At 36.2% G+C, this 14,440-nt stretch overlaps 1 long non-coding RNA gene across 1 annotated transcript in view; it reads right to left on the bottom strand.

Annotated features, from left to right (window-relative positions):
- Nucleotides 1-14,440, bottom strand: part of LOC137238451 (uncharacterized) — a 98,595-nt gene that overhangs the window by 76,139 nt on the left and 8,016 nt on the right. Inside the window, exon 2 of the long non-coding RNA XR_010949186.1 lies at nucleotides 1,244-1,771. This is a non-coding gene — a long non-coding RNA (uncharacterized lncRNA). The remainder of the gene's footprint in view (nucleotides 1-1,243; nucleotides 1,772-14,440) is intronic.

Here is a 14,440-nt window from a genome sequence, read left to right as displayed (position 1 = left end):
GTGAAAAGTCCAGACCTTAGGAGAAATATGCGAACGAAGCAACAGAGAGTATAAAAGCAGCGCAAGTTGAGGAGTGACTAATCAGTTTGATTTAAACACACTATTAGTTGTGAAGTATAATTGTGAAATACTACTCCCAAAGTAGTCTAAATAAAGACCATTTTGCAATACTGAATATTTGATTTTTTTATTCGACAGTTCAGCGATTCGAACGTTACTAGAAGGTGCATAATTTTCAGGAAATCACCAAAATTCAAATCGGTATCATTTCGGAGCTATTTAGAAACAATTTGCCGTTAGATAGGTATACCATTGGTGACTACATTATTGAACAGACTAAAATCTGCATTGATTAAGGTGTTAAAATGGACTCTAAAAAAGTTTTTAAGTTCTAGATTGAAAGCTGTGTTCACCGAGCTAAACAACCTTAACATATGTTAAGCATTGATCAAAGAAATTCAATGACCGTTACATTAAAAAAACGCTTGTCCATCATTAGATCAATCCTCTAATACGCTTAAGTGGTGTAGAACGTGCGTTACTAGATTCATTGCGATCAATTGGAATTGGTTTAAAAACAATTTGTAGTTTTCGCGTTGAGGAACGTATCACGGGATCTCCTAATTAATTCTCCTCGACACTACATCGGCTTTAAACTATAATTACTCACGTTACAGAGTCGTAGAGATGCTATGTGTCTTATTTATATATTGACTGAGTGCTTTGAAATATTAAAAAAAAAAAAACAATTTTTTGGATACCTGGTTTGGTAACGCGAGGAACTTGGGTTCCCCAGATCTTCTTTTGTTAAAATGTTTTCCCTCGAGTAGGAGAGGTAAATCTATAAAGCTGTTTATTGCACATATCAACTCTTTGAATCTGCTGCTCGGAATCGCCTCCATTTCGACAGCGTCATTAATAAATTTACACCAATATAAAATAATGTTGTGAATAATAACATAAAATAGGCATTGGAAAATCAAAAATTGTTTTCAGTTTTATTTCTGGATTTCTGACGGGATTCCTGTCCGGTCAACTCCGCATTTATTCAGGGAATACTCTGGAATTATGAATTAATTTCGGAAATTCATCTGTGACTTTGTTAACTTTTTTAAGACTTTCGTTAGCGGACCCGAGATAATTAAATACGCAGATATCCGAATTGATACCGAAACAGAGCCGATATTATGAACTATATACATACATATACATATAACACAGCAAATTTTTTTTGAGAACTTACCAAAGGTTAACTAATTTTGGTATGAAGCAAAAAAGTTTTGTATTAGATTTATTATTTACGTTCTTTTGGTATATTAAACAGCCCAATATTATTTATACTACCATTAATGCGGAAATTGATAATTACTGTTATATTCTTTTAAATGCTTTAAATATCACTTCGTTTGTTTTTGTACAGTGTTTACACCAGAAAAGGCCTTGAATATAGCCTCCTCAATTATTAAGTTAGGAAACACAAAATACTTGCCTTCAATTAACTTTTACAAGATGCATTTAAAAAAATTGTATTTTTGTTTTAATAATTTTTTATTTTTTGCTGAGTTAAGGCAATTGAACAGTCGTGGCTACAAAACAGTCGCGGTTGAGACAAAAACTGCATCTTTTGATGTTCTCACATAAATTTTGTATAAAAATGTCAACTGTTTTATGCATTAAAATTCCTAACGATTCACAGTTTTTTTTTACACGAAAAATGTCAGGCACCTCTTCAAATAGTACAACGCTGTAAGATGCTCCGCATCGTGGCGACCTGCAAGAAAAAAACATAAACGAAACAAGGAAATTGTCAAGTTTCAAAAGCGTAAGCATTCACATACATAAGTCATTTAATATGTGTGCGTGTGTTTGCATGTAGCTTTGTTAGTGTCAATGCGTATAAAAAGTAGAAATTTTCCAACTGTTTAGCTGACAACAACTACAATAGCAAAATTAGCAACAACAAACAACATTGACAATGACAACATACCGCCAACAAGGACACTGTCACGATAATCCGTCAGCTTGTCTGTCATCAGAGCACTCGGACAATCAGTCAGTCAGCTGGGTGAGTCATTTGTACAGTTTCATATTTTTGCTTGAATATTAAATAAATATATAGAAGCGCATCTAAAACTAGCAACAGTAAATGTATAGTTAATTTCAAAAGCGTTTTTCACTTATTTATTGTTGTTATATGTTTTCAGCGCATTTTTTCTGCTCTTCTCAAGCGCGCCAAACTCGTAAACAAAGAAATTCGCCATCAGAAAGCTGTCAGATTAGCTTCCCACTGGAATTAATAGGAAATGCATTTTTCATGCTGTCATTTTAATAAATTAAAAACAAGTGAGTGAAATATTATAATAATTAAAATCAAAGAATACAACAAATCATACTAAATGTTTATCTGTAAGTTTTTGATTTGCTTGAAAAGTCTCGACTCTTCGTCGACGTCGTGGCGCGATAAGAAAGACAATTAATAGTTTCTTGCCTTACTGCGTATTAAAAATTGAATTAATTAAAGACGCAGTGACAAAATGCAAAAAATTAAATAAATATGTAATAGAGTCAAAAAGGCTATAAGAATGTAACGAAAGCGCGTGTAAATCGATATAGTAAGTCTCTTTACTATTGGAAAGTTTTACTTTTTTACATAATTAAATAACTATTAATTACTTGTACAAATGTTAGCGATTTACACTCAGTGACCCCAAACTAAAGCACATAACATTAACTCAATTTTGTTTAATCATATCTGTTATGCAAAAGTTGCTATTATTCGTAAATTATTTCCAAAATTCTTTAAAATTTATAGCAAAATCCAACGCGTTTCGCTGATTTTTGCCCTTCATCAGGGTCTTCTTAATTTAGCGAGTCATTAAACATTTACAATTGCAAAATTTAAAGTATTGACTGTAATTTCAATTGTATTTGTTTTGTGGTTTGTTAAAAAAGCCTTCTTAAAAATGTGCAAGAGGCAACGAAACACGTTGGAGTAAAAAGGAAGAATTTTTAACTTTTAAAGATAGCCGAAAAAGCTCACCTTTTATTGGGCACTTGAATTATTGGATTGAAACAATTCCTAATCATAGTGAAATACCCAAACCTCTTATAGAAAAAGCTTGGAATAGTTTTAAAATGCCAGGACATTCCTATTTGCTGTGGCCCCATCGAAATTTAACTTTTTACCTGACCGTTTCAAGCATAAGTCGAAGTAACGTTTCCATTAAAGTCGGATCTACGTAGCAAAATAACGAAAACTCATAAGCAGTAGTCTAGCTGAATGTTTTTTCTTTAACCTCCTTCCCCAGAGGGTCAGTATGAAATCTTTTTTCCGCAATTAAAAAAAATTGTACAAACATTTTTTATATTAATAAAGAACAACTAGGGCTTAAGGAATGGTATAGGCAGAGGTAAGATGCTCAAACAGTGATCCTCATTCCAGCAACATTGTATTTTGGATTTACTAAGGAAGATTCTCGAGCGTATTAATAGATAAGATAGCGCCTTAATCCATAACCTAATATCAAAAATTTCAAAGTAAGTGTGATATATGACAATGTGCAGGCCTTCACAGAGGTCCATAAATTGTCGCCTATGCAGATGATATATCGTCGTAGCAGTGGCCCCGAAACTGAATATACTCCAAGTATTATGTTATGACGAAGTCAGAAGAATAAAAGAATGACTGACGAGTATGGGGCTAGAGATGGCTTGCAATAAGACAAAAGTGGTATTGGTAAGCTCAAAGTGGACTCTGGATGACTTAGACTTAGTCATTGGAGATTATCAAATAAATTTAAGGCATTATTGAAAATATTTAGAATTAAACAATTACTCCAAAGTAACTTTCAAAAAGCAGTTCGGGCAGTGGAACAGAAAGTTTCTGAAGAATGTGGAGCACCTACGCGAATATTGCCCCAAATTGGTGGCCTATACAAAGCTACTGGCTCACCAAAAAGATATGCTAGCAGCCTACCGACATACTGCTATAAGAATAGCAAGTGCTTATTTGACGGTGTCCGACGACGCAATCCAGCAGTGCGACCATCTGCGCCAAAACAAGTGCAAGGCCACGAACAATTGCTAAAAGGCAATAAAGGTGGGAAGAAGCGGGCAAAAGGGTGCTGAACCTTCACGTTTGTTTTAAATTTAGCGGAAAGGTGTAAGCGGAAACACGGTGAGGTTAGATACCAGCTTACGCAGATATAAAGTAGGCACAGCGGATAGCTTAGCATCTTTTCTGCCTTGAACTGTCGACCGAAAAATAAAACGTAATGATTCATTGCCTTCGTTTTCTCGACGAAAGACTCAATGTTATGGCTTTTAGTTATAATACGTTTGATGCATGTTGAAAGGGAGCGCAGAGAAATGCGCGTGCGAAGCAGTGACACTTTTCCCCTTCCCCACGTACATTCTCCTAAAAGTCAAATGTGAAAGGTGAAAGGAATATATTTCAAATTAATGGACCTGCCAAACTTTATGATTTAAAAATAATTTCTATTATTTCTATTTTCTCCCCACTCCCGTATTCTACCCTATACCTGTCTATCTGCACAGCCTTTTTCTCCTCCCCTTTTCTCTTCTCGCTACGTTCTCCCTTTCATCTTTCCTCTTCTTCCCCGTGTCTACATTTCTTGCTTCATAACACTCTATTTACAACCTCCCACTCAACCCCCTACACACTCGATGGCCCTTTTATCGCCTCCACCACTACTTTTTCTCCTTCTACCTCTTTTGCCTGTCCCACTTATTTTTCCTATCTCTATATACTAAAAATTTCATGGGACATGACAATCAGCCAATTTGGTCTTACAAAGATATGGTACTTCATTTTATTTAACTAAATGTATATAAGAAAAGTAGGTGAGGTAGGATGCGGAATCGAAACTCACCGCATGCCACAACAAATTAAAAAAAAATTTATTTATTTAGAAGGGACTGTGGAGCAGCCTAAAGAATATTCGGTAAAAGTGACTTCATGAATTTCATATCAAATGAATCGCAAAATTAAAAATAAGAAAGCAAAACTGACAATTGCCTGACCTAACACAATCTTTACTGACTTAACCACGTCTGTTAAAGGCATTAACCCGTTTGCTTAAGCATATCCCAAGCCGGAACCGATATTCGCATATGCCAACCATTGTTTTTCGTTATTTAATATTATCATTTGCATACCTTGCAAATATATGAGTGTGTAAGTATGTACAAACGAAATTCAACTGAACCACCAAAAGAAAGACATAGCAAAACCAAAAAAACGAAACGAATAAATAAAAAAAGCTTAAAGTTAAGAATAAGTACACAGACCTTTATGTGTAAAATATGACACCCCAGTGGCATTTGTAAGGCTTCCTGTAAATGTGCTTACGTATATGCATATGTTGATAAATATTAGGGTGGAGCGTTTTCTATTCATATACTGAGCAAAACAAAACGAAATCCGAGTAAAATTTTAAGAATGTTTGCCCTAAAGACCATCTGTATATCCGAAAGGACTTGATAGTCCGCGCTAAGTGATATGCAAATTATAGCCTAAGAAATGTTTAAATTTTATTTTTTACGGTTGACGGTCACGCGAGCTTCATAAAATTTTTTTTTAAAAAGTCGGTCGGTAAAAAATATACATTATATTTAAGGTGATAAGGTATATTTTACTGCTTTTTCACTTCACTACATCTTTTCCAGATGAAGTTCAGAAAATTGCAATGCGAATGTTAGAACAGATGAGTTCAATGTATGCATAGCGAAAAAATAAGATATTTTTTACATATGTGCGCTTATCTGTCAAAACGGAGCATCTTTTGTCTAATACTTATGTATGTATATGTTTTCCGTAAGGTGTGCACATCCCGGTTACTCTTTTTTATCCGTATTGCGCAAAGCTTACTTAACTAAAAGATATTCACGAAATAAAGTGTTAAGAGGTTATATCTTATTAGTCATTGCTTAAACACTCATTGCAGATCGTTGGTTCCTGGTTACAGATGTATATGTGCACTATGAATAATACAGGATGCTTTTCTCAATTGCCTTCCATAAGAAGTGGTAAGAACAGAGACGAATAAAACAAGTGCATCTATCAAATTGTTTTTTTTTTTCTTGGCTATCTTTTTCTTTATCACCCCGTATGCTGTTTTCTGTTTCCCGATTGCTTTCAAACAGAACGCTTAATGACGTGATCAGCGTTTATTTGGCAATTAGTTTAAAGCAAAGATGCTCACAGAAGCTTCGCAGAGCTTCGCACATTATTCGGCGTTCACCTACATGTCGTGTGAGCGTAGCGATTGCAATTCAGCAGAGTAAGCAGTGAATGAGTTTTCGCCCTACTTCAAGTAGTAAACATCTCATGCGTAAATTCTATGCTCAAAATTTGTTCACCATTCTTTTAATACACATATGCTATTACAAAAAATATTGCGTTTGTGTTTAAAGTTCTGCCGGCTTTGTGCACCTCTGGTGTAGATGGTCAAGTACGAGAACTCTAAAGTTAAAAAAAATGGGCGTAGTCATTAAGTAAATATTTCTAAAATACTTTGAACACCAAAAGTCGAAAAAAAATTATTTATCATAACGTTGCCATGCCTACTTCCTTGCACACATCTTTATAGCTGAAAAGTTAAATTTTCAAATTATAAAATTTAAAAAAATTGTTTATAGTATAGACCAAACTTGCTTAAAAATATTAGTCTTAAAACGTGATATAAATTAAATAGAGCTCGTTTAACATCCATGGTTTCCTGAACAAATGAACAAATACTACTTTTCGGTTCGTCAAAACTTTTCTGCTGAATAAATGGACCCACCTTAATATACAGATTTGCGTATACATATGTAGATTAGTATACTAAAACAAGCGGAACCAAATTTTCATAATAGTAGGGAAAGCCTTTATATACTTTTGAAAAGTATTTGTTGTTTTCAATCAATTGAATTTAAAAATTTTTACCTGGAACCTTTTAAAATATAAAGGGCCATCCACCAACTTTTTTTTATTTGTCAGAAATTTTTTAGTTCTCTGACTTCCGCAACAATTTCGATCCTCACCCAAATTGATTTATATACTCATCAAAAACTCGAGCTAGATATACATATATTAGAGAAATATTAGATAAACTTTGTCCCTCTCTCATTTCTAATGAATTGAAAATTTTGGACTTCTTACAATTTTTATCGCATCATTTTCGAGTTAATACGCTTGAACAAAATGAATGATCCTTCGAAAATCAAATTCGGTAAATTCAAGGTGATCTTAAACGACCTATTTACAATTACTGAGACTAAAAATTTGTGGGTGTCTTTTCGGTTTTATGATTCAAATTCCAAAAGCGAAAAAATTTAGCTTTTTTCAAAAACAGAGATTCATACAGCTTTTAAATAACATTCAAATGGAAAGAAAAACATGTCAGCTCCGACGGGGGCTTTAACGTGAATTTGGCTATATTTAAGAAGCATTAAGCTAATTCCGGGTGGAGACAGAGGGGCTGGGCGTTTTATACTAAGAAATTCAATTGCACTCGTTTAGCAAATGTCCAGCGCCAATTGTCAACTCTCTAATAATGAACCGCGAGCTAAAGTTGAGTGCATTGCGTTTAAGGTTTCTCGCAATGCTCATAGCCCCCACACATACGCACACGCAAATGTTTTTATTACAATACCTGCACAGTTAAAATTAGTTGGGTTGAGCGGTATTTTCCATCTACACCAATGCACTGAAATGCACACAAAACGTTAGAATGAGTTATTTTTCAAATAATTTTTTTTTTTTAAATTTTTTATTTTTTTTTTGTATTGTTTACTGCAATTTTTATTGTTGTTTTGCAAGAGGTTTTGTGTTTTTATTTTATTTTATTTTTCCAAGCACGACAGTTAATTACTCAAAAAATGAAAATGCAACCAAATGACTTTAGCCGACCGTCCAATAAAAAAAGACTAAATTAAAGTTGCTAAAAAAATTCATAAAAATTCAATGTCAAATTTCTTAAATGCAATTTTTGTTCAATTTTCGCTGCTATTCTAAATGCACTTAAATTTATTTATGTTTGTGTGTATGTATGTATGTATGTTGTTTATCTTTTTTTGTTATTTTGCCATTATTTATTTTTTTTTGTTGCTTTTGTTATTTGTGGTTACGGCAAACACGATTCTAACCGATTTTCAAGGTAATTTGCAGGCCACATTTTTCACGCTATTGAAATTTTTATAGTTTTTCAGCAGCAACGATAGGCAGATATTGAAAAAAATACAGGAAAATGAGAAATGAAAACAGTTTAGCCAAAATATCAGTAGATAATTTAAGAAGCCTTGAAATTTAGCTGCAACGTTGCTAATTATTCGTGTCTAATCTTTTTAAGGCACACCAATATTTAAAGCTGTTGAGTAGTTCCTTGTGGCCTATGAAATCGCATCGCTCCAGTGAGCAGCTGGGTATATGGTTCTTAAAGAGTAATTCTGCACTAGACATTTTTTCGAAGAATATGATTCCTTATTCAGCTATTTTGAATATAGAAAACGAAGGAATTTGCAGTTATTGGTGACATACATATTTATGCAAGGGAATAGGGTGACTCAGCAAAAAATATTGTAGTGTATTCTATAAATTATTAGGGAAGTATATTTTTGAAAATCTTGTAAAGTTTTATAAATATACATACGTATTGTGATTTACTTAAATAATAAAGGAAACAAAAAATTTTGAGAAAATCGATTTTCTTAAAGAAAAACACATTTTCATATAGAACCATATGGATGGATGTACGTATGGCAGGAGCAAATATCAGGCTAACCGCAAATGTCGACCTCGCGCAGTAAAATTTCTTTCTAATATTGAAAAAATGACAAAAAAAAATTTAGGTTAAATGGTTTTATTGAAATCAATACTTATATGAAGTAATAATAATACTAAAAGCTAGAAAATAATTAGGCAGGTCCTAGATACTAGCCATCACACTCCTCGTCAATCAAGGGCGTTGATCAGACAATTAAATAAAAGCGTTGGGCGCGTGAAATTTCTAAAAATGTGAGGCGTAGCATAACTTTATTAAGGATCAGTTGGTCTTATATATGACTATCAATAGAAATTTGACGCGTTAAACGCTTTTTTATACTCAGTTGAGCAGAGCTCACAGAGTATATTAAGTTTGATTGGATAACGGTTGGTTGTACATATATAAAGGAATCGAGATAGATATAGACTTCCATATATCAAAATAATCAGGATCGAAAAAAAATTTGATTGAGCCATGTCCGTCCGTCCGTCCGTCCGTCCGTCCGTCCGTCCGTCCGTCCGTCCGTCCGTCCGTCCGTCCGTCCGTTAACACGATAACTTGAGTAAATTTTGAGGTATTTTGATGAAATTTGGTATGTAGATTCCTGAGCACTCATCTCAGATCGCTATTTAAAATGAACGATATCGGACTATAACCACGCCCACTTTTTCGATATCGAAAATTTCGAAAAACCGAAAAAATGCGATAATTCATTGCCAAAGGCGGTTAAAGCGATGAAACTTGGTAGATGGGTTGATGTTATGACGCAGAATAGAAAATTAGTAAGATTTTGGACAATGGGCGTGGCACCGCCCACTTTTACAAGAAGGTAATTTAAAAGTTTTGCAAGCTGTAATTTGGCAGTCGTAGAAGATATCATGATGAAATTTGGCAGGAACGTTACTACTATTACTATATATGTGCTAAATAAAAATTAGCAAAATTGGATAAAGAACACGCCCACTTTTTAAAAAAAAAAATTTTTTAATTCTAATTTTAACAAAAAATTTAATATATTTACTGTATATAAGTAAATTAAGTCAAAATTCAACTCCAGTAATGATATGATGCAACAAAATACAAAAATAAAAGAAAATTTCAAAATGGGCGTGGCTCCGCCCATTTTCATTTAGTTTGTCTAGAAAACTTTTAATGCCATAAGTCGAACAAAAATTTAACAATCCTTCTCAAATTTGGTAGGAGCATAGATTCTGTGACGGTAACTGTTCTCTGTGAAAATGGGCGAAATCGGTTGAAGCCACGCCCAGTTTTTATACACAGTCCACCGTCTGTCCTTCCGCTCGGCCGTTAACACAATAACTTGAGCAAAAACCGATATATCTTAACTAAACTTAGCCCACGTACTTATCTGAACTCACTTTATCTTGGTATAAAAAATGGCCGAAATCCGACCATAACCACGCCCACTTTATCGATATCGAAAATTACGAAAAATGAAAAAAATGCCATAATTCTATACCAACTAAGAAAAAACGGATGAAACATGGTAACTGGATTGGTTTATTGACGCAAAATATAACTTTGGAAAAAACTTTGTAAAATGGGTGTGACACCTACCATATTAAGTAGAAGTAAATGAAAAAGTTCTACAAGGCGAAATCAACAGCCCTTGGAATCTTGGCAGGAATACTGTTAGTGGTATTGCATATATAAATAAATTAGCAGTACCCGACAGATGATTTTCTGGATCACCTGGTCCACCACGCCTTCACATATACATCTAAGGGCCACTCGCTTTTAAAACCCTCATTAATACTTTTAATTTGATATCCATATCGTACAAACACATTCTAGAGTCACCCTGGCCCACCCTAATGCCGATATCTCGAAAAGGCGTCCACCTATAGACCTAATGCGCACTCCCTCTTAAAATGCTCAGTAACACCTTTCGTTTGATACCCATATCGTACAAACATTCTAGAGTCACCCCTGGCCCACCCTAATGGCGATATCTCGAAAAGGCGTCCACCTATATACCTAATGTCCACTCCCTCTTAAAATGCTCAGTAACACCTTTCGTTTGATACCCATATCGTACAAACATTCTAGAGTCACCCCTGACCCACCCTAATGGCCATATCTCGAAAAGGCGTCCACCTATAGACCTAATGCCCACTCCCTCTTAAAATGCTCAGTAACACCTTTCGTTTGATACCCATATCGTACAAACATTCTAGAGTCACCCCTGGCCCACCCTAATGGCGATATCTCGAAAAGGCGTCCACCTATAGACCTAATGCCCACTCCCTCTTAAAATGCTCAGTAACACCTTTCGTTTGATACCCATATCGTACAAACATTCTAGAGTCACCCCTGGCCCACCCTAATTGCGATATCTCGAAAAGGCGTCCACCTATAGACCTAATGCCCACTCCCTCTTAAAATGCTCAGTAACACCTTTCGTTTGATACCCATATCGTACAAACATTCTAGAGTCACCCCTGGCCCACCCTAATGGCGATATCTCGAAAAGGCGTCCACCTATATACCTAATGTCCACTCCCTCTTAAAATGCTCAGTAACACCTTTCGTTTGATACCCATATCGTACAAACATTCTAGAGTCACCCCTGACCCACCCTAATGGCCATATCTCGAAAAGGCGTCCACCTATAGACCTAATGCCCACTCCCTCTTAAAATGCTCAGTAACACCTTTCGTTTGATACCCATATCGTACAAACATTCTAGAGTCACCCCTGGCCCACCCTAATGGCGATATCTCGAAAAGGCGTCCACCTATAGACCTAATGCCCACTCCCTCTTAAAATGCTCAGTAACACCTTTCGTTTGATACCCATATCGTACAAATATTCTAGAGTCACCCCTGGCCCACCCTAATTGCGATATCTCGAAAAGGCGTCCACCTATAGACCTAATGCCCACTCCCTCTTAAAATGCTCAGTAACACCTTTCGTTTGATACCCATATCGTACAAACATTCTAGAGTCACCCTTGGTCCACATTTATGGCGATATCTCGAAAAGGCGTCCACCTATAGAACTAAGGATTACTCCCTTTTAAAATACTCATTACCACCTTTCATTTGATACCCATATCGTACAAAAACAATCTAGAGTCACCCCTGGCCCACCCTAATGGCGATATCTCGAAAAGGCGTCCACCTATAGACATAATGCCCACTCCCTCTTAAAATGCTCAGTAACACCTTTCGTTTGATACCCATATCGTACAAACATTCTAGAGTCACCCCTGGCCCACCCTAATTGCGATATCTCGAAAAGGCGTCCACCTATAGACCTAATGCCCACTCCCTCTTAAAATGCTCAGTAACACCTTTCGTTTGATACCCATATCGTACAAACATTCTAGAGTCACCCTTGGTCCACATTTATGGCGATATCTCGAAAAGGCGTCCACCTATAGAACTAAGGATTACTCCCTTTTAAAATACTCATTACCACCTTTCATTTGATACCCATATCGTACAAAAACATTCTAGAGTCACCCCTGGCCCACCCTAATGGCGATATCTCGAAAAGGCGTCCACCTATAGACCTAATGCCCACTCCCTCTTAAAATGCTCAGTAACACCTTTCGTTTGATACCCATATCGTACAAACATTCTAGAGTCACCCTTGGTCCACATTTATGGCGATATCTCGAAAAGGCGTCCACCTATAGAACTAAGGATTACCCCCTTTTAAAATACTCATTACCACCTTTCATTTGATACCCATATCGTACAAAAACAATCTAGAGTCACCCCTGGCCCACCCTAATGGCGATATCTCGAAAAGGCGTCCACCTATAGACATAATGCCCACTCCCTCTTAAAATGCTCAGTAACACCTTTCGTTTGATACCCATATCGTACAAACATTCTAGAGTCACCCCTGGCCCACCCTAATTGCGATATCTCGAAAAGGCGTCCACCTATAGACCTAATGCCCACTCCCTCTTAAAATGCTCAGTAACACCTTTCGTTTGATACCCATATCGTACAAACATTCTAGAGTCACCCTTGGTCCACATTTATGGCGATATCTCGAAAAGGCGTCCACCTATAGAACTAAGGATTACTCCCTTTTAAAATACTCATTACCACCTTTCATTTGATACCCATATCGTACAAAAACATTCTAGAGTCACCCCTGGCCCACCCTAATGGCGATATCTCGAAAAGGCGTCCACCTATAGACCTAATGCCCACTCCCTCTTAAAATGCTCAGTAACACCTTTCGTTTGATACCCATATCGTACAAACATTCTAGAGTCACCCCTGGCCCACCCTAATGGCGATATCTCGAAAAGGCGTCCACCTATAGACCTAATGCCCACTCCCTCTTAAAATGCTCAGTAACACCTTTCGTTTGATACCCATATCGTACAAACATTCTAGAGTCACCCCTGACCCACCCTAATGACGATATCTCGAAAAGGCGGCCACCTATAGACCTCATGCCCACTCCCTCTTAAAATGCTCAGTAGCACCTTTCGTTTGATACCCATATCGTACAACCATTCTAGAGTCACCCTTGGTCCACCTTTATGGCGATATCTCGAAAAGGCGTCCACCTATAGAACTAAGGATTACTCCCTTTTAAAATACTCATTACCATCTTTCATTTGATACCTATATCATACAAACACATTCTAGAGTCACCCCTGGCCCACCCTAATGGCGACATTTCGAAAAGGCGTCCACCTATAGACCTAATGCCCACTCCCTCTTAAAATGCTCAGTAACACCTTTCATTTGATTCCCATATCGTACAACTAGAGACACCCCTGGTCCACCTTTATGGCGATATCTCGAAACGGCGTCCACCTATGGAACTAAGGATCACTCCTTTTCAAAATACTCATTAACAGCTTTCATTTGATACCCATATCGTACAAACATATTCTAGAGTCACCCCTGGTCCACCTTTATGGCGATTTCTCGAAAAGGCGTTCACCTATAGAACTAAAGCCCATTCCCTTTTAAAATACTCATTATCACCTTTCATTTGATACCCATATCGTACAAACACATTCTAGAGTCAGCCCTGGTCCACCTTTATGGCGATATCCCTAAATGGCGTCCATCCATAGAACTATGGCCTACTCTCTCTTAAAATACTCTTTAATACCTTCCATTTGATACACATGTCATAAAACCACATTCCAGGGTTACCCTAGGTTCATTTTCCTACATGGTGATTTTCCTTATTTTGTCTCCATAGCTCTCAACTGAGTATGTAATGTTCGGTTACACCCGAACTTAGCCTTCCTTACTTGTTTAATTATTTGTTCAACGCCCTAGATTGATGAGGAGTGTGATGACTAGTACCTAGGACCTGCCTAATTATTTTCTAGCTTTTAGTATTATTATTAATTCATGTAAGTATTGTTTTCAATAAAACCGCTTAAATTAAAAATTTTGTTTTATTATTTTAGTTTCAAGTTTTTAGTCTTTATTTAATTGCCTATTATTTCTAGTTCTATTAAGTCATTTAGTGACTCATTATTACACGGACTCTTTCCTGACAATTTGTCACAATCTAAGTCCTCAACACATAATCCTTCCAAAGACTTTAATCGACCCTGCGCCACGTATGCTTGTCCTTCCTTGAACTGCAAAATATTTTGATGTCACTTCTGCCGGGCTTTATGTAATATTTGTTCTAAATATGAGCCAACTCGAACA

This window comes from Eurosta solidaginis, chromosome 1 (genome assembly GCF_040869045.1).
Source record: "Eurosta solidaginis isolate ZX-2024a chromosome 1, ASM4086904v1, whole genome shotgun sequence".
Taxonomy (NCBI): domain Eukaryota; kingdom Metazoa; phylum Arthropoda; class Insecta; order Diptera; family Tephritidae; genus Eurosta; species Eurosta solidaginis.
Note: the sequence above shows the minus strand (reverse complement) of the source record. Positions and strands in the feature narration are given on the sequence as shown.